General features: G+C 37.4%; 1 pseudogene; it reads right to left on the bottom strand.

The window, feature by feature from the left end:
* Window positions 1-273: 273 nt before the first annotated feature.
* LOC123610355 overlaps window positions 274-22,006 on the bottom strand; it is a 45,918-nt pseudogene continuing 24,185 nt past the window's right edge.

Consider the following 22,006-nt stretch of genomic DNA (forward strand, 5'->3'; position numbering starts at 1 on the left):
GGCTAGGGTTTACTTGTAGAGATCTGACACAGGTTTCAAAAGAGCTTTTTCTTTTCTTTCTTTCTTTTTAAGATTTTAATGCTTATTTATTTTGATAAATTTTAACAAATAATATATATCTTATGTATCTCTTTCTCAAAAAGCTTATTAAAATAATAACCCCCCCATTGTATTTTAATTGGGGAAGTAATCTCATAAAAAGGAAATGTAAAATATCTTATAACAATTCTGAGGACCTCTGGTTCCATGCTATAATTTCCCAGCTGAAAGTTACTAATTTATGAAGTTCCTATACTGAAACTTTAGAAATCAAGATATGCATATTAGGATGTGCTGTAGGTGCACTGGTGGTGGCTCATTGTGTCAAAGTCTGAGAAATGGATGCACGATGTGTTCTACAGACATCCAGGAGTCCCCATCCTCTGTGGGAGCAGCATCCAGAGACATTTGGGGAAACTGGACTATGAGGAAGCCCATCAAAGCTGCAAACAGTGCAATGAATACAACAAAAGCCAAAGTGCCTTAGTAGTCTTTTTGTTTTGTTTTGTTTTTTAAGTTTATTTTTCAGAGAGAGAGAGAGCGCAAGCAGGGGAGGGGCAAAGAGAGAGACAGAGAGGGAGAGGAGAATGCCAAGCAGGCTCCACACTGTCAGCAAGGAATCCTATGTGGGGTTTAAACTCACAAACCATGAGATCATGACCTGAGCCAAAATCAAGAGTGAGTCGCTTAACTTACTGAGCCACCCAGGCACTCCTTAGTAGTCTTTCTGGTGGAAGTCTTGAGATTTGTTCAGGGAGCTATCATGTCATAAAAACACGAGATAGACCATTTTCATGGATTATTTCTCTTTGCAGAAAGACTTAATGTGGCATTCTTGTCCTTTTCTACTGTTTCTTCTTCAGATGGTTCCAAGTCACCTTTAGTTTTTAGTTCACATTTTTCTTCTTCAGCATCTGCCCAGGAATAGGTGTTTATAAATCCTTGTAATGAGGGATGGTGCTCTCTTTGTTATGATCCCCCAAAACGCCAACTGTTTGACCATCCCAGTCACCATTCCTGAATTTCCAATATTTCTGAGTAAAGAGATGGTGGTCACTCTTCAAAGAGAAAATGGCTTGATGTTTAAAAAAGTTGAACTTTTTTTTGAACTTGGCAGTCATCTTCATTGACAAGAAAGTTAAAAGACCTTTCATTTTGCAAAAGAACCCATTTTGGTTCTTCTAGTTCAGCATGCTTTTTGGCATGCATTATTTTTCAGATTTTCTCCCTGCTGAGTCATCATTTCAACTGCTTTACTAACCTGGCTTGCCTGATTAATAGCTCCCAATATCTAAGCCCTCCTGGCTTCTCATGCTGTACACTGGCTAAGGAACATTATATTCTTCTCCAGCTTCTTAATGATTTCCTGGGCCTGGCTGTCATCTTCACAGAACAATGTTAAAGACTCTAATAGACATTTAGATATGTCTTTCTTCAGATTTTCTTCTGTCCAGTCACAGGACCTTCCTTCAAACTCCACTACTTTCTCCAAGGTAAACCAGTTGCATTATTGCTGGAAAACAATAATCTGAGAAATTTGGCCTTCACCTCCTTCTCATTAGCAGAAGTGTTGTCACTAAGCTTTTTCCTATTTTTAAAACGTGTTTAAAATAGTCACAAAACTTCACGTTAAAGTGAATTATTAGGGCTTAATTTATAATTTAAAATGTATCCCCATAGGGGCGCCTGGGTGGCGCAGTCGGTTAAGCGTCCGACTTCAGCCAGGTCACGATCTCGCGGTCTGTGAGTTCAAGCCCCGCGTCGGGCTCTGGGCTGACGGCTCAGAGCCTGGAGCCTGTTTCCGATTCTGTGTCTCCCTCTCTCTCTGCCCCTCCCCCGTTCATGTTCTGTCTCTCTCTGTCCCCAAAATAAATAAAAGTTAAAAAAATTAAAAAATAAATAAATAAAAATAAATAAATAAATAAAATGTATCCCCATAGTATAAAATAACAAGGTTGAATAGTCCATTAAAAGGAAATAACAGAAATTTGGCATTATAATTAAGAGATAGTTAACATGTTTAAGAGGTCAGGGTTTTATTCTGTATATATCAAGCAGTTTAAAATATATAAAATATGACTTATAGGTGCCGGAAGCCGAGCTATCCAACCAGCCTGATGGCAGGGCCCGGGCAGTGGATGGATCGGGACTGCAGGCGGCTCACCAACAGTGAAGCTTCTTGTACTCCTGCTTTTATGTAATTTGGCCTTAATAAAAGTACCTGGGGAATTGTCTGTTGGGGAATTGCCCTCGACAGGCCCCCTGGGAAAAGAACCATTGGGGAAGGAAATAAGGCTCTGCAAGGAAATTGTGCAGCCCTACGTTTAGCCCTTTCCACCCCCTATAAAGACTCCTCTACCTAAAGGAAGGGTAGCCTCATACGTTTGCCAGCAAAGGAGGAATAAATGGATTTAAAAGCCCCACTCCGGCAACAAAGGAGTGTATCTATGGGCACAAGTTACTCCATCCCTAGACCCACTTGGCCCCCAGAAGGCGTTCCAGATGATGATTGAACCTAGTAGGTTAAGGTACAGAATGGCTCATTAGTTCCTAGGTGCATTGTCTTTCTGAGAATGCATAAGGCGTGGGTTTCTAAGGCCCTCTTGGCCCCCTCCTGGCACCTCGGACTGAGGCGAATACTTTTGTTCCTCAAGCCACAAATGGTTCAGGGAAACAACTAAGAGGTCATGTCCCTGTAACTGTTCCACTTGAGGTGTTGAGAGATAGATGACCTTTCATGAAAACAGCAAAACAAATGCTTTATAGATTATAGATAAACATAGATACATAATGAAAGTAATGTAAGAAATTAATCAATAAGCAAAGGGCAGGAGGGAGCATTATGAGAAAATAACCGTGTTATTCCTTAAAGGGTGATTACATATAGGAACATTTTTAGAATTAGGTAATGCCAGAACACATAGATGATGCATGCTACAAGGAAATTGCTAACAAATATAATGCCACATTTGTCACAATAAAGCGGCCAGTTCAACACACTGCTGTTGTCTGTGTCCACTTTTATTTTTATTTTTTATTTTTTTTTCACTTTTTCGCTGATGTCATTCATCCTCCGGGAACCCCTGGACCTGCTGGAGCTGGACTCCGGCATAGAGGGCTTCAGGTCTGGGAGGGTTTTTAACCCTCTAATCCAACTGCCCAGTTTTTAATTGTAAATCTTCTGAAATATCCTTGTAAGAGAGGAGACAATGTGTGATGAAATAATCCACTAATGGAAATCTCATTGTTTCTTGAGAAGCGCACTCAATCTGGATACAATCCTGATATAAAAACATTTCTTCTTTTGAGATGGAATCTGGCTTCCTAATCGTTGTTCTCTGTTCAACTCCCTAAGACCCTATAAACAAGGTCATCTCCCTTTGCCACATTCCAACCATCAGAGGTCTGGTGACTAAAATGTTCATTCCACTTTAGACTAATCATCTCCATTCCTATAGTTGCTTTTCATATAGCATTATTTCAAGTCACGTCAGCATCCAGGAAGTGCTCTCTTGCAACCATTCTAGTTTCTCTATATTCCTTTCAAATGTGTGTATCCACAAGCATTTTAAAATTCAACAGCGTATATACTTCTCATTATATGGTGTCATAGTGATGGAGTCTAATGTAGTAGAAGGACTCCTCATTAGTCTAGATAGGATAATTTTTTATTATTTCTCCTTTGATGTCTCTCTTCCCCTGTTGGACTTTTAGCTCTTTGATGTAAGGGAATAGCTCTGTCTTGGCCCTCATTCTCTTTTCCATGCTTAGCATAATGCCTGTCTGATGCATAGTGTTCTATAAGTATCCATTAATTGAATGAATGGATGGATGGATGGATGTTAAGGTGTGTGGCATCATTTTTATTTTAATTCAGTAATAAATTATTTACCTGTGGTTTCAGCAAGGCTCTGATATAAACTAGTTTATGATAGTATCTCATAACTATTTCCTTCAAGAGCTATAAAATCTTTCTAGCATGACTTTTTACAAAGGAGAAACATTATACATCAAGAGGCTGTATCCTAGAGGATAAGGTGATTCGATTCTGTGAGTCTGACCTGTAGAGCATCCAAGTTATTGATGGATATTTTTCCTTGTGAATTCTTTTATTGATTTCACCCTTTGGAAGGAGGGAAGTGTTAGGCAATTATTGATCTGTAATAGGCTTGATAATAACATGCCCTCAACATCTTAATCAAGATTATGGATCAAGAGATTTCTGAGAGGCTGATCAATATGCAAATAGAATGGATTTGGAATATACTGTGAACACTGGAATCTTGATTCAAATTGATCTCAGCAGATGGAATTGTGATGCAGTTTCTTCCTTTTTCATCGAAGGTCGAGAGAAGATAGAAGAAGAAGCCATAAATTACATAGCCTGACTTGGAAACAAGAGCTTGTGGCAGACCAGAAGCTATAAGACATGTACAAGAAGGGGAGTAGATGCATTAGGCAGTTTGGTCTTCAGCAATATAGTCTTAAGGGCTATTGAAGGACCTCTCTGTAAGAACCTCATCCCATACAGCAGCACAGGATCAAACAAGTGAAAGAGATATGTAAAAGCCTAGAAGTTTTTGCTAATGTTGAGAGGAGAAGAAATACTATCTTAGGCTGCATTAATAGAATAGGGAGGTGGTAGTTCAGTTTGGAATTTTATGTTCCTTACTAGGTGTCATTGTCTTAAAAGCAAGATTGAAAACCAATATATCCCAAAGAGTAGCTGAGATGGAGAGGATATTTTGGATTTTATCAGTTGAAGAAAGACCAAGGAAATTAAGACACTGGTTCTTAACTTGGCATGTGCTTCAGAGTCATTTTAATCTTTTATTTTTAATAAACATACAGATACCCCTCCTCCTAAGCATTCTTACTCTTTAGATCTGGAATAGGGAGAGGATATGCATTACCACCCTGCCCCTCCCCAAAGTTTTACAGACAATTCAAATGTATACCTCTCACTGTGAATCATCAAATTAGAAATAGCTTAGAGAAGAAAGTTAAGAGGGATAGGACTGTCTACAATTGTAGAGATGACAGAGTTTTACTCCCTGAACCTCCTGGGAAACCAGTTAGTGAATTCCCATCTGGGGTCTTTTGCTAATTCCAGAACTGACAGTTAAGCGTCATGGCCATGCTCTTTAGGTAACTGTGTCAGTTGAGTGGGCTGGCTGCGATGGATATTGCTGGCACAGAATCACTGTGCTGTTTTCTCCTATGTTCTGCAACCAGATGCTGAGAATGGATTTTCTTCTTTCCTTTCTCTCCCTCCTTGAACATTCGTCTTGCACCAGGGGAGCCCAGGCCTTGGGGGATGGGGGTGGGATGAATCTGAACTAGCAGTGGGGCTTAGATAGGGCCTGACCTTAGTTTGTATGTGGTTCATAATTCAGCAAAGATATGAAATTCAGTGACTCTTATTAAAAGTCTTTAGTAACTCTCTTTTTCTCTCTTTATCCGCCTGTCTCCCCTCTTTTCTTTTCTCATTATTGCCTCAATGTCAGTATTCCAAACAGGCTTTACTCATTACAAACATTCGCCACTCTTCTGTCCTGCCATCTTGGCCATTGTGCTTGAAAAGTAAGATAATAATATGCTTCTAAAACTCTGCAAGACTCCCTATTTATTACAAAGTAGGTAAAATTAGTCACCTGTGTCCATGACTTCACTCTTTTCTCTCTGTTCACTATGCTTTACTCTCCTAATTTGGTAATTCCTGCCTGAATAGATTTTTCTAGTTGTGTCTGTGGTTATCTGACTTTGAAAAAGAAGGAAGATAAAGCAGGCTCAGCTGTACTGATAATTTCCTCTTAAATTTTCTCTCCTTGGAAAAAGAATGGCAGAGGTCACATCAAGTTTAGTTTAGAACATGAGTATGTTTTGTCTCATAAAGCATAGCATAGTCCAAACCTAATTATGCTCTAGTATTTGAGACCTCTCTAGAAAAGGTTTTGTTTGCTTGAATTTTGCCAAAGGTTGTCTTCCTAGGTAAGCTACATCAGTTGAGATAGTAACGTAACATCCTTGGGAGAAAGGGACATCTTGGATCAGATCTGCTTATTACACGGGGTCAGAGGAAGTTTGGAGGTGAAATGGACTCCTCACATTTTGTGTCTTTGGAGGAGGCTCTGAGACCCTACTATAACCTGTCACTTCCCCTAAAAGGACAAGACACACCTGAAAATACAGGCTCAGTGAAGTCAACTAGTTCGTCAAAGAATATTTTGTGTCCCCTCTGTCATCTAGACCATCCATCCTGAGGAAGGAGGAAGGAATGCCCAGCCACCCACTTTGGGACCAGTGAGATGAAAATAGGGAAGCAGGTATCTGGTTACTTTATCTGTTCCATGTTTTTTCTGTGGCAGAGAAATAAATAGCCCCTTCCTTACCACTCCCCTCCTTATTTTAGAATACATAGGATTTTTTTTTTTTTTATAATCCAGTACTTAATTCCTCAAGTGGTAAAATAGCCTCCTGCACTTTTCCTTTAAGAAAAGTGCTAATAGCAGTTTTTCCCATTTCAGGAAATGGTACTTTTCCAGATATGTTTACTTGGTATTTTTCTTAGTCATGTTTACATATTAAACCTCTCATTTAAAAAATAGGAGCTCAGTCTTTTATTAAAGAAATTTCAGGGGCACCTGGGTGGCTCAGTCGGTTGAGCATCCGACTTCGGCTCAGGTCATGATCTTGCGGTCTGTGAGTTTGAGCCCTGCATCGGGCTCTGTGCTGGCAGCTCAGAGCCTGGAGCCTGCTTTCGATTCTGTGTCTCCCTTTCTCTCTGCCCCTCCCCTGCTCATGCTCTGTCTCTCTCTCTGTCAAAAATAAACATTAAAAAAAATTAAAAAAAAAGAAATTTCAGACATGGTGGACTCTGGTGTGGCTAGTGGGACTGTGGGGTATGCTTTGGAAACTGTGGTTGTGTCAGGGCTTCTACATTCATACCAAGAGATATGATATGATATTATATGATATGATATGATATGATATGATATGATATGATATATGATACAGAGCAGATTTCTACATTAAATATCTCTGTCACTCCTGAATTTTTCCCAGCTAAGACCTCTGATACACATAGCAGTTTCCCTTAAAATCATGTTAATGACTTCAATCATTCACCACTAGCTTCATTTCTCGATTGGAAATGTCACCCTGACAAATCTATCTCATCATTTCCAAATGATTGATCGAGACCTTTCATATCAGTGAGGTCAGAGCGCATAGTGGTTTGGGTTTGGGTCTTAAAGTCAGAAGAACCTAGGCTTCAATCCTAACCTCTACACTAATTAGAATGACCTAGGACAAGTTACTTAATCTCCACGATCCCCAGATTCCTTACCTATAAAAGGGAGATAATGATGCTCAGCCCACAGAGGAAATGACGCTACCTGCCTTAGAGTAAGCAGCAAATAAATGATGGCTCATATTTTGATAGTTGCCTTACTTACTAACCTGATGTTCTACTTGCTCCAGACTCTCTTCTCATTAGTTAAGCTAAGGCATTAAAAGCCATAGTAATGATGATTATAACAGTTATTGATAATAATTATAATTCATATTTACTAAGTGATAAATTTATGTGTACAATCTGGCATGTAATAAATATTCTTACCCCTATGTTTCATAGCAAAGCTGAAAATGAAGTCTGAATATTCTAAATATAGTTCACACTCACCATCCCCCACTACCCAAAAGAAATCTCTACTGGTTTTGAATTTCAATTCTTTCTTTCTCTTTTCTTGATTAAACTTGTGGGTTTTTTTTCCACAATGAATGCCATAAAAAAAATCTAATTCTGTGACATAGAAGTGGAAAAGGTAACTTTAGGGGATGATTTAAGCTGGAAACACATTTGTTTATAGCACTCACATTATCCCAGGGCATCCTGGACAGAATGAGTGCTGCCTCAGGCCACTAGCTTCTCAGGTATTCATTAATCCTGAAGAAAGCTTCAGGTTGAGGCCATTACCGCTTAATTACAGTTTGTGATTACTGGCACATTCTTTAGTGACCTTATTCTACGTGCTGGCCTGTTCATTCACTAGAGAATCCATGCAGCTGGAAATTTTGGCTGACTAGAAAGTATAAATGGGGATTTTGGGGGGGGGGCTTGAATTGAAACCATTCTTGCTGAAATGTCAACACATTTTTCTCTCATCTGGATATGGTTAATCATGGTGCTTGCTTTGATATACTTTTTCCATAAGCTGCGCTTTTGAGGTGTGCCTGAATTTATCAAAATGCTATTTTAAAGCCAAGCTTTGAGCAGAAGTGCTTGTCTATCATTATTTACCCTTTGTGGCCATAACAAGGGAGGTTGTTTATGAACAGTTCAGCATTTTAGAGCTTGCAGCCTAGGTACCATCCAAGACTAGAAGAAACTGGAAGGAATTTTAATTCGATAATTACTCTAAGAATAATATTGTTCTATAATCGTAGGGAAGGAAGCCTACTCTAGGAGCAAAGAGTGCTTGGCTAGGAACTGGAAAATCTGACTGGATTCTCTGCTTAACTGCAACTGATTTGGGGGCAAAATAGTTTCACTTATAAATAACTAGTGAGTGTTTTTTATGGGCCACACACTGAGGAAGGTATTGTGAATACCGAAGTCTATGGGGCGTGGGATAGTATTTTCCCTTTGTTCCTATGACACCTTCCCCAATGTATGATAATTATATAAGCAAATGAGTGTGGCCAGGCTCCAATAACATTATATTTATGAACCATAAAATTTGATTTTCATATAATTTTCTGTATGTCATGAAATACCACTTTTTTTTTAAGTTTATTTATTCATTTTGAGAGAGAGAGAGAGAGAGAGAGAGAGAGCACAAGCAAGGGAGGAGCAGAGAGAGGGAGAGATAGAATCCCAAACTATGAGATCATGACCTGAGCCAAAATTAAGAGTAAGATGCTTAACCAACTGAGCCACCCAGGTGCCCTGAAACATCGCTTTTCTTTTGACTTAAGACACTTTAAAAATGTAAAAACTATTCTTAGGTCATAGACCATTCAAACAGCAGTATAGATTTGGCCTATGGGCTATAGTTTACCAACCACTGATATATACCACAAACAAAATAAACAATAGCATGATCATTGTTGGCAGTAGATTTTCTGGGTTTTATGGGAGCATGTAGAACTCTTGGGTATCTGAGTCTTTCCCAAGGGATGAGTTATATGATAGGACTGAAAGGATAAGTCCGTTGGGACCAAAAAGAAGGGTATGTGTGAAGGCCCAGAAACAAGAGAATAAATACAATAAATGAATGACTGAAATACAGAATATAAGAAATAAATACAAAATAAAAAAAAAACAGTGATAAATGTATGGTCTGCTTAATTGTGCAGGGACCATATTTTGAATAGCTTTATGTGCCATATAAGGATTTTGGAGCAACAGAAAGATTCTGGAAGGTTTTTAATAAGCAAGGACAAAATTCAATTTCAAGTTTAAAACATCTCTGTGGATACACATGGAGGATAGAATAGACATGGCTGTGCCTCAATATGACTTTATTTACAAAAATAGTGGCAGATCAGATTTAGCCTTTGGGCTTTCATTTGCTAAACCCTGCTGTAGAGTCAGACAGTTTGATTGAAATCTTGTCCCATAAATATTTTTTTTTTTTTGCAAATTGCTATTTTTTTTTTTTACTATTTTCTGTTCAACACTTCTTTTCCTTCAAAAAAATCCATCAGAAATCCATAAATATCTTAAATGAAGAGTGGACAAACTTCATTTACTATGTTGAAAGAAAGCACTAACTCAGAAGATATTGAGACAACAGCTACTTTATTTCATTGCATTGAATGTTAACTCCCAGGGATTTGTCCTTCCATAGAGGAATTTGTCTCCTCATTAGTTCTAATGTCCCCTTTCCTGCACATCTGTATCCTGATTTCCAGCTTATGCTATTGAGCTTCCTCTGTGACACTGGTTATATTTACTTGAGTTATAAGATGCCCAGCTAACTAACTTAAAACCTAGCCTTAGTCTTCCAATTTCAGTGACTTCAAATGCAAGTAGAGAATGGCAAAGACTGTCTGCCAGACTACTTAATTTTAAAGGCTTCTTACTCACTTTGATACAAGAAAGAACAATTTCTCTAGTGGTAAGATCTCAAAAACAATCTTGAATACAAACATGTATAAGAAAAAAATGACAAAGAATGGTAGTGCCAGTGAAAATGCTGACAAAGGTGAATATGAATAAACTCTATAGAAGTAAAGACCTCCTTTTCAGCAAAGGATTCAACACAAATATCTAGAGTTGAAAGTTCAGCAATAGAAAGAGAAATTAGAAATTTGAAAAATCATGAACTCATTGACATGCTTGGCATTCTGAAAAAATTGTATGATTATATATTTTTTTAAAATAAGAAGTGGGGAACACTTGGGTGGCTCAGTTGATTAGGCATCCAACTTTGGCTCAGGTCATGATCTCCAGTCTGTGAGTTTGAGCCCCTCATCAAGCCCTTTGCTGACTGCTAAGAGCCTGGAGCCTGCTTCAGATTCTGTATGTGTGTGTGTCTCTCTCTCTCTGCCCCTCTCTCACTTGCGCTCTGTCTCAAAAATAAACAATTAAAATAAATAAACATTAAAAAATGTTAAAATAAGAATTGGGTTAAGCATCCAACTCTTGATTTTGGCTCAGGTCATGATCTTACAGTTCATGACTTCGAGCCCCATGTTGGGCTCTGTACTGACATTGAGGAGCCTGCTTAGAATTCTCTCTCCCTTTCTCTCTATCCCTCCCCTGCTCATGTGCACTCACTCTTTTCCCTCTCAAAATAAATAAGTAAACTTAAAAAAAATGAAAGAGAGAGGGGTGCCTGAATGGCTCAGTCAGTTAAGTGTCCAACTATTGATTTTGACAGGTCATGGTCTCATGGTTGGTGAGATCTGCATCGGGCTCTGTGATGACAGTATGGAGCCATCTTGGGATTCTCTCTCTCCCCTCTCTCTGTCCCTCTCCCACTAGTGTTCTCTCTCTCAAATTAATAAACATTAAAAAAGAAAACCCAAGGGATCTTTTCAAGGTAAATCAATATATGAAATGTGTAGTGGATAGACCCCAACGGGGTTAGGGGGGGTGGGGAACACAACCTGTGTTATAGCCCAGTATCTGCAGTTAACCAGACGCCATTTGACTTTGAACAGGTATTATGATGTCATATGAAATAAGAAAAAAGAGGGTATCGTGTTTTCTCCCCCTGCATTTTTCCCTACTTCTGCCAGCTTATCGCCCCAGAAGAAATCTAGACTTAATTAAGGCAGTTTTCTCCAACATTAGTCAATATGTATACTTAACAATATTATAACAACTATAAAAGCAGTAATTATTCTTAAACTGATCACTCCAAAAATTGATAAGAAATTATATGTGGATTTGAAGTCTCCTATAGATGAAAATTCTTCCAAAATTGATCTTTAGACTTTAATTCCAATCAAAATTCTGGCAGGTAAGTTCTGCTTCTGAAAGCTGCAAAGGAATGTTGCTCCCATCCTAGCAGTAAGAGAAAGCCAGTGGTTTACAAATTTATCATTTAGCTCAAAGCCATCAGAGTGCTGAGGTCACAAGACAAAAAAGAAACCTGACTTCTGAAAAGTGACAGATCCCTTGGCATGAGGAGGACAGACACAGACCTTTCAACCTTGGCCAAAGCACAGGAAGAATATGCGGCTACCATAGAAGTATATAAGAAAAAAAGTCAGTTGATACTGTAAATACTTTTTTTTTAAACTTTATTTATTTGTTTTGAGAGAGAGAGCAGGGGAGGGACATAGAAGGAGAGAGAGAGGGGGAAAGAGAGTAAAAGAGAGGGGGAGAGGGAGAAGGAGAGAGGGAGAGAATCCCAAGAAGGCTCCTCACTGCCAGTGCAGAATTTGATGCAGGGCTTGAACTCCAAGATCATGACCTGAGCCGAAATGAAGAGTTGGATGCTTAACTGACGAGCCACCCAGGTGCCCCATATTGTACATACTTAAAAGGCCAAGAGTGGGTAAAGATTTCAGTTTAGAAAAACTGAGAGCCACAGGCACAGGGGAGTTTGGCCTCACTCACAAACTCTTCTCCATGAGTGTCATCAAGTGCTCACACAGACAGAGTAGGTTCAGGGCAAGAGAGCCCCTCCCTACCTCTTGACCTGTGATAGGGTAGATGTGCAGGAGGTGATTAGATGCCACTGACTGACAAAAAACAGTACTTACTTCACAAGATCCTTCATCTGAAGCAAAAGAAGTCTGAAGCCATGAGGAGGGTCAATTCATCCAGAAGATATAACCATCTTAAGTGTTTATGTACTCAATTACAGAGCTTCAAATATATTTTTAAAACCTGATAGAACTCTCAACATAAAAAATAGACCAATCTATAAAGATAGTCAAAGATGTCAACACTCCTCTGTCAATAATTAACAGAAAAATAGACAGAAAATCGGAAAAATTATGGTAAGTATCCGAAATCTGTAGTAAGACTGTAGAGATCTGAAAAGTTCATCAATTGCCCAATTTAATGGACTCTTAGCAACCCATTTCATAACATCACCACACACATTCCATTCAAGTGCTTGCGAGACATTTACTGAGATCGAACATATTTTTGGTTATCAAAGTATGATAAATCTCAATAATAGGCTTATACCAGAGACAAATAACAAAAAATATAAAAATTCTCACATATTTGAAAAGTAAACTATATATTTTGAAATAACTTTTGTATCAAAGAGGGAATGCTCAGAGTCATTTGAAAATAGTTTAATTTCATGAAAAAGCACAACATATCAAACTTTAGGGTATACAGCTAATGCACTGTCTATAGTTTTCTCTATATAAAAAATAGAAATAAACAATAGAAAATAAATATTAGAAAAGAAGAAAGATTTGAACTGAAAAATCTAAAGTTTCACCTTACGATAACAGCAAAACAAAAGCAAACTAAATCGAAAGCAAGCAAAAGAAAACATGTAATAAACTTAAAAGTTGAAGTAAAAGTAATTAAAAACAAGAAAATAGAGAAAATTAGTGAAACCAAATGCTGGTTCTTTGAAGAGATCAAATTAATAAACTTCCAGATACAGATGACAAATATCAGGAAAAAAAAGAACATCAGTATAGATCACAGACCTTGAGGTTATTAAAAAAAATTATTAACACATTTATTTAAATACATCTGATGGCATAGATTAAAAGGACAAATTTCTAAAAGGTCACAATCTACCAAAGCTAATTCAAGAACTAGGTAGCTTAAGGGGTGCCTGATTGGCTCACACGGCTGAGCATCTGACTCTTGGTTTCTGCTCAGGTAATGATCCTGGGGTTGTGGGATGGAGCCTGGCATCAACTCTGCACCGGGTGTGGAGCCTGCTTGAGATTCTCACTCTCTCCCACTGTCCCTCTCCTCTGCTCATGCTTTCTCTCTCTCTAAAATAAATAAAATGAAAAAAAAAACAACAACAAGAATTAGATAACTTAAATGGTCTTCTATTTAAGATAACCTGTGCACAAAGAAAATTCTAAGTGAGATGGCTTCACTGATGAATTCTACCAAATGGTTATAGGCTACAAAAAAATTCTCTAGCTAACTGAAGGAGGAATACTTCCAAATTTATGAGGCCAGTGCTACCCAAAGACATGACAAAAAAAGAAAACTACAATATTCAATATTCCTCATAAACATAGGTGCAAAAAAAAAACCCTTGAGAATAAATAGCATATTTTGTGAGCAGAAAATGTTCTCAAAGGAGATCTTGGTGTCTGGAGCAATTTTCCAACCTCAATCAGCTTGAAACCCCTAAGAGTCAAGGGAGGAATTCAGACTTCGACTCCAAGTTCTATTTGCTAATTTTGTCTCTAATCTCATTTCCCCAAACAGATTGTAAATACTTTGTAAATACCACGAAATTGGAGATCATATCTTCTACTTAAGTTTTTTCCACTAGCATAGCAATTAGGTATTTAATTAATGTTTGTTCAGTAGTTTGAGAGACACAAATGTAGAAATCAATTGTATCTGTCCAACAGATAAATTGACTGCACACTGAGATTTTGATACTGAACTTAGTCTGACAGTTATCTTGGGCTCGCTAATGGCAGCTTCTCTCTCTCAATACATAAACCTTCCAGTGCAAACTTTTAATACATCTTCAAAATGCATAGAAATAAAATGTAGCAGAATAAATTTCACAAAGTAATACCAGCAGAATACCACCCAGATCCCAAAACTCCTCTTCTGTCCCCTTACAATTTAGTGCCAGGCCTCTAAGAATAACCAGTTTCCTGACTTTTAACACCTTAGGCTGATTTTGTCTGCTTTTGAAACTTTTATCAATAAAATCGTAACATATGCACTCTTTTGGGTCTAGCTTCTTTTCCTCTTCATCAGATTTACCCACGTTGTTATATATAATTATAGTTTGTTCATTCTCAATGCTGAATAGTATTTATTTGTTACATAAATACTATTTATCTAGTCTACTATTGTTAGATAGTTGGGTAGCTTCCAACTTGGAGATATTATGAACAGTGTCATTATAAATACTTGTACATGTCTTATGGGGTATATATTGATATATTTCTATACGGTTTAATTAAAAAAATTTTTTTAATATAATTTATTGTCAAGTTAGCTAACATACAGTGTATATAGTGTGCTCTTGGTTTTGAGGGTAGGTTCCTGTGATTCGTCACTTAGATACAACACTCGGTGCTCATCCCTACAAGTGCCCTTCTCGATGCCTATCACCCATTTTCAAAAGTTTATTTTTTTGAGGTGTGTGTGTTGGGGGGGTGGGGGAGAAGCAGAGAGAGAGAGAATCCCAAGCAGGGTCTGCCCTGTCAGCACAGGGCTCAATCTCAACGCAGGGCTCAATCCCACGATAGTGAGATCATGACCTGAGCCGACATCAAGAGTCAGACACCTAACTGACTCAGTCACCCAGGTGCGCCAGTTTTTACTAAGGAGTAAAATAGCGGGATCAAAATATGCATATACTTAGCTTTAGTGGATATGGCCAGGCATTTTTCCAGTTTATCGTTCTAAGGGCAGCGTGGGAGAGTTCCAGTTGCTCGACATTGTCCTCAGTACTTGAAATCGTTACATTGTTAAATTTTAGCTGTTTTGGTATGTGTAGTGGTAATTGGTTTGTGATTTAAATTCCAACATTCTTGATGATTAATGAAGCGGAGCACCTTTCTTTAGTATTTTTGGCCAAATGGTATGTTACTTTGTGAAGCACTTGTTCATATCTTTTATTCATCTGTTTTCAATTGGATTATATCATGTATTCTTCTTGATTTGTAGAAGTTCTTTGTATATTCTAGTTATAAATCTTTGTTGGATACATTGCAAATATTTTCTCTCACTTTGTGGGTTACCTTTTCTTAATGGTATCTATTTACAAGACTACTAAAGCTTTTCACAGTCTTTTAAACTTTCTGTTTAGGTTTTAGTATCCTGATTGCTACTGTTCCAGAAATTGGTAACTGTTGTGAGATAAAACCAGCAGTAAGCCTGAGGCTCCTCCTATATCTATCAAAAGCTTAGTTTTTTTTTTTTTTTTCTTTCTCTGTCCTCCATTAGCATCCCTTTCTGGGATCTAAATTTAAATTCTCATCCTTATGCACATTCACAAAAGTTACAATGAACCTTGGATAAAAGTGATTGCAGAAATCTGTTCACTTTTGCTACATTCCTTCTCTCTGAGGTATGGCCCTTCCAATTCTCTGATTAACATGTTTTATCTTGGTTTTCCTTTTTGTTCTCAGTGGCAGCATTGATCTGCCAAAATCCACTCCTTCCCATTTATTTTTTAAGCAGCAATCTACCACAGTATATTTTGGATTGATAGATACTGATAATTTATCAACTACCAATCAATCAAGAAACATCAGCTAAGTGGGATGCCTGGGTGGCTCAATCAATTAAGCATCCGACTCTTGATTAGGGCTCATGTCATGATCTTATGGTTCATGAGTTTGAGCTTTGCGTCAGGCTCTGTGCTGTCAGCCTGCTTGGGATTCTCTCTCTTCCACTCCCCTGCTCATTCTCTCTCTCTCTCTCTCTCTCTCTCTCTTTCTCTCTCTCGATTTAAAAAAAAACTTAAAATTAAAAACAGACATGTCAATTAAGAAATATTTTATGTAAAATGGACTTGCAAATATTACTCTTCTTGAGGCTGACACATTTTGGGGTAAGTGGGCATCGGGAGACCTGAAGAGGAAGACTCTTGAGAGAGGAAGACCTCATCTTTATTTGCTTTTGGGAACTGAACCCTTCTTAGAAGCACTGGGAAACTAGAGTGGAGCTGATTGCCCTAATCACATGGGAGAAGTGAAACAGAAACAGATTTAAGGGTGTTTAAACACATTAGTAGTGATTTTTCTCGTGCATGACTAGCTTTGTTGCCAATTGAAGTAATGTAACTAAATCATGGCTTTGGGACTTTTCTCAGAAAACCATGAAAAGAAACTGAAAAATTACTTGGCAAATTGCACATAGAAAATTGTGATTTGTTCTGAAATGAATTTCTGACCTAGATTGCCAGCCTGATTCCTGTATTTATGCCAAGGGTGGAGCTTGAACCTATGATGTCATAGCTATCTATGGCTAAGGCGGACTCATACTGGCAAACCACATGGCTGATGCCTGCGGATAACAACATGAACAATCTCAGTCTTTTTAACTGTATTGTCACTCTTACTGGTATTTTAACTTCTTATATAGGTTTCAGCAATGTTTGTGTACAGTTACTTTTTTATCTAAACAACTGCCTCAACACAAAGCTGAAGTCTTAATAATATTTTAATAATAGTTAAGCCCTCCCAGGGGATAGTTTTGGATTTTATTCTTGAGCCAAGAGATTTCCTAAAGATGATCTCAAATAATGTTTCAAAAACAGACACAGGTTTTTTTATGGGGCGCCTGGGTGGCGCAGTCGGTTAAGCGACCGACTTCAGCCAGGTCACGATCTCGCGGTCCGTGAGTTCGAGCCCCGCATCGGGCTCTGGGCTGATGGCTCAGAGCCTGGAGCCTGTTTCTGATTCTGTGTCTCCCTCTCTCTCTGCCCCTCCCCGTTCATGCTCTGTCTCTCTCTGTCCCAAAAATAAATAAACGTTGAAAAAAAAATTAAAAAAAAAAAAAACAGACACAGGTTTTTAAAGAAAATTTATATCCAAGTATCACTCACTATGATCGGGTACAAATAATGTGACACAAATAATAATAGTTAAATATGTAAGTGTGAGGTACGTAAGTGTAAATATGTAAGTTTTCTCTGATTCTAATTTTAAAAATAAGATTTATTGACTTTTTCTGATTATAAAGATAATGCTTTTCTGTGTAAAACTTTAAAGAAATGATTATTTATCATTTCACCCAGAGAAGTGTTAGTCTGTGTAAAACCTTATATTTTTATATCCTATAAATATATGTATATATATATATATATATATACACACACACACACACATACATGTTTTTACATATGTATATAGATGTTTAAACTGCATTTATATTATATATTATCTTTTATAAACTGACTTTTTTCATTTAACTATATATTTTGAGAAATTTCCCTTTCCATTACATTTTGTGTAAAATGTGATTTTAACAGGTGTATAGTGTAGCAAATGTATATGCTAGTACACTATTGATGAACATATAAGTCATTTGAAACTTTTTACCATGTTCTAAGAACATTCTTGTATATGAATCTTTCTGTACGCATCTAACCATTCTATTAGAATAATTTCTTACAAAAAGAAATATAAGACAACAAATTCATAATTTTAAGGCTCTTGAATCATGATATCAAATTACTTTTCAGGATAGAAGTGAGTGTATTAAAGCATATATTTCACTGAGAATTTGCCAGTACTGAAAATTGTGCATTTAATTATCTTTCCCAGCTTCACAGTTGGAAAAAAAAAAAAAAAGAGTTATTTCTTTGTTCTTTTAGCATTATTTACCATTTGGCAAGACTGGGAATTTAGGTAACTGTTAATGTTCACTGGCCATTTGTGTAAGCTGTTCTTTATTGAATTGTCACTTTACATACTTTGCTTACAGTTATAATTGGCAGTTTTATTTTTCTTAAGATTAATGAGACCTCTTTTAATATAAAGATTGTTAGCCATATATCTGTCAAGTATGTTCCAAAATATTTCTGTTTATAATTTGCCTATTAATTTTTCTGATGTAATAACATTTTTTTACTAGTCACATCATCCAAACCTATCATAGAAACAGAAACCATAGAAAGCCATTAAATTTCTTTATGGTTTCTTCTTATAGTTTCTTTGCTATAGTTTCTTTGCTATTGTTGATTTTTCTGTAGCTTCCTCCTTTGTTTAAAAAGGTCTTACTAACTCCAAGATCAAATAGATGTTTATCTACATTTTCTTTTATTTCTTTTATTATTTAATATTTTTATATTTAGTTCTTCAATCCATTTAAAATGTGTATGAGGTATGATAATTATCTAATTTAACTTTTTCTAAATATACAATTTATTACACAGCTTTTATTAGCAAATTTTTATGTATAGCAGGTCATTAAAAGATGTTCTTTCTGTTTGTGTTCTGCTTTTCACTATTGTACTGTTTCACTTAATGTTTAAAATGTGTTTAGACAGGTAGCAGGCTATGCCAATTCTCTCTTCACTATTATTCTATTTTCAAAATGTATTGAATGTTTCCATGCATTTTTTCCTCCATATTAATTTAAAGATAATGTTTTAAAGTATAGAAATAATCCCACACAGCTTTTCAAAAACATGAGTAAGCTTCTGATGAGCTCTTCTATATGAAAAAGAAAAAGTAATAGGTAAAAACAAAAACAAGATAAATAACCATATAGAGTAAACTATTTTTGGTGTTAAAAATGAATAAAAATTGCATTTGCTTGAATATGAGAAGGTTTTCTCGGGAAGGACACATAAACAGTTCTTAGTTTCGGGATTGGAAGACGGGGATGACTGGGAGATTTACTTTTCATTAAACATTCTTCTGTACTTTCAAATTTGATAATATGCTGAAGAAAACAAATTCAAAATTTCCAGTCATCAAATAACAGCCTTGTAGGTGGTTTTAAAATTATTTTGAGGTTTACACATTGAAAGAATTAAAGCTGCAAGGTTAAAGCACTTGCCCCAAACCATGTGACTAGTGAATGATGTGGCCAGGACTCTCTGAATGGACGCCAGAGCGTTCCATGCATAGTTCACTCAAGGACGGAGGCAAACAGAGAACCCACAAGCAACCGTAGTCCAGGAAACCTTTTTTTTTTTCTTATGCTTCCTAGTTTTTGCTTGAGTCATCTTAGACATAAAACTTTTAGTTTGAGTATCATTCAGTTTCTGAAGGTAACTTGTATCTTTAAAAAGTGAGGATAGGAAGTTAGTTTGAAGAGGAGCAGGAGAGTTGAAGAGACCCAGTGTAAAGAAGGTAAATGCCTGCGAACACAGAGGGATATAACCCATGAAAAGTTCTGTAGTGCCCTGAACTGTTGATGTGAAGTGGTTTGTAATGGTGATATATAGGAAGTGTCACCTTATACATATAAGCAACTATGTTTCTGCTGAGTACCAAGTAGGAAGAGTGTCTCAACAAAGGGCATTAGTGCTTCCTATCTTGATAGCACAGGAAAAAATGGAGTCTCCTATACAGAACACTGAGAAATCAAGCATCCCACTCAGATAAGAGGGGCAAGGCTGACAATTCACACATTGCATTTGGAGAAAAGCAATGTTTTTCATAGTGGTAGACTTGACCACTCCGCATTTAAGAGCCTCTTATTGTTTGCCTCCCTCTCTGTTTTTATCTCACTTTTCCTTCCCTTCCCCTATGTTCATCTGTTTTATTTATTTTTTTAAAAAATTATTTATTTATTTAGAGAGAGAGCACATGCAAGGGGCAGAGAGAGAGGGAGACAGAGAATCCCAAGCAGGTTCCACACTGTAAGTGCAGAGCCCAATGTGGGGATGATCTCAGGAACCATGAGATCATGACATGAACTGAAATCAAGAGTTGGATGCTTCGGGGTGCCTGGGTGGCTCAGTTGGTTGAGCGTCTGACTTTGGCTCAGGTCATGATCTCACGGCTCATGAGTTCGAGCCCTGCGTCAGGCTCTGTGCTGACAGCTTGGAGCCTGGAGCCTGCTTTAGATTCTGTGTCTCCCTCCTCTCTCTGCCCCTCCCCTGCTCATGCTCTGTGTCTCTCTCTCAAAAATAAATAAACATTAAAAAAAAAAAAGAGTTGGATGCTTAACAAACTGAGCCACCAAAGCACCCCTCATCTGTTGTGTTTCTTAAATTCCACATATGAGCGAAATCATATGGTATTTGTCTTTCTCTGACTTATTTCACTTAGCATAATACATTCTTGTTCCATCCACATTGTTGCAAATGGTAAGATTTCATTCTTTTTGATCAAGTAATATTCCAGTGTGTGTGTGTGTGTGTGTGTGTGTGTGTGTGTGTATCACATCTTCTTTATCCATTCATCAGAGAACAAACTAAGGGTTTCTGGCAGAGAGGTGGGTGGGGGGATGGGCTAAGTGGGTGATGGGTACTAAGGAGGGCACTTGATGGGATGAGCACTGGCTGTTATGTGTAAGTGATGGATCACTAAATTATAAACCATTAAAAAAAATAAAGAAAAAAGGGAATGAGGCTGAAAAGTGAAACTGGGCTTGGCCAGAGTCATATAGCTAGGATGTAGTCAAAAACACAGCCGTCTGCAACCTGACTACACATTCTGTGCTTTTTCCACAAGACTACAACTGTGGTATCAAATACAGCTACACATGACAATGTGTTCAGTTCATGGCTCATGCTCAGGGATAAAAGTAAACTAGGTCCATGATAGTTGGCATAACTAAAGATAGACCCAAGTGATATTAAAATATGAGTTCGCTTGGGGTGCCTGGGTGGCTCAGTAGGTTGAGCATCCTCCTTCAGTTCGGGTCATGGTCTCACAGCTCGTGAGTTCGAGCCCCGCGTCGGGCTCTGTGCTGACAGCTCAGAGCTTGGATCCTGCTTCAGATTCTGTGTCTCCCTCTCTCTCTGCCCCTAACCCACTCGCATTCTGTCTCTGTGTCTCTCATAATTAAATAAACATTAAAAAAAATTAAAAAAATAAAATAAAATGAGTTCACTAAAAATGGCAACATTCAGTGCCCCTAACATATGTTCACATAAATTATCTGAATAACAGCAATCTTGTGAGATACATAGGGCAATACTGAAGCCACCAGCCACATGTGGCTACTGAGTACTTGAAATGTGGCAAGCCCAAATTGAGTTGTGCTGTAAGTATAAAATACTGAGTTTCAATGACATAGTATGAAAGACAATGTAAAATATCTTTATAAATTTTTATATTAACTGTAAAAAATTATTCTGAAATACATCCTTTGACTTTTGAAGTCAGATAAAACTGGGCTTTACTTCAGCCCCAAATCTTAACTGTTTAACCTTCAATGAAGGACCTGTTCTTTCATAACTTTGGGGCAAGGCAAGATCACCAAGCCTTTGTTTTTTCTTATGTCAAATATTTATTACAATACTTCCAACATTCACCCATTCATTCAGCAAATTACATATCAGGCACTGTTCTCGTCACTGGGGATACCGTGGTAAATAAGAAAGAAATATTCCTGCCTCCATGGATTTTATGTTTCAACAGGGGAAAACGAAATGAAATAAAAATGATGCCATGTTTGCTAGGACATTTAGCACAGTAAACCCTGAATGACGGATGTTATTCATATTACATTTATTATAAAATTGTATATGTATACTATAGCATTATAGATGATTTTGATTATTTTAGCAAGTACCTGAGCAAGATTCACGTCTGAATTTTAAAGCACTTGGCACAAGGCCTGGCAGAGCAGCAGACATGTGGCGCCCACAAAGTTGGAATAAGACAGGAGCAGACCTCAGTCCTTCAATCT

This window comes from Leopardus geoffroyi, chromosome C2 (genome assembly GCF_018350155.1).
Source record: "Leopardus geoffroyi isolate Oge1 chromosome C2, O.geoffroyi_Oge1_pat1.0, whole genome shotgun sequence".
In the NCBI taxonomy this organism is placed as follows: Eukaryota; Metazoa; Chordata; class Mammalia; order Carnivora; family Felidae; genus Leopardus; species Leopardus geoffroyi.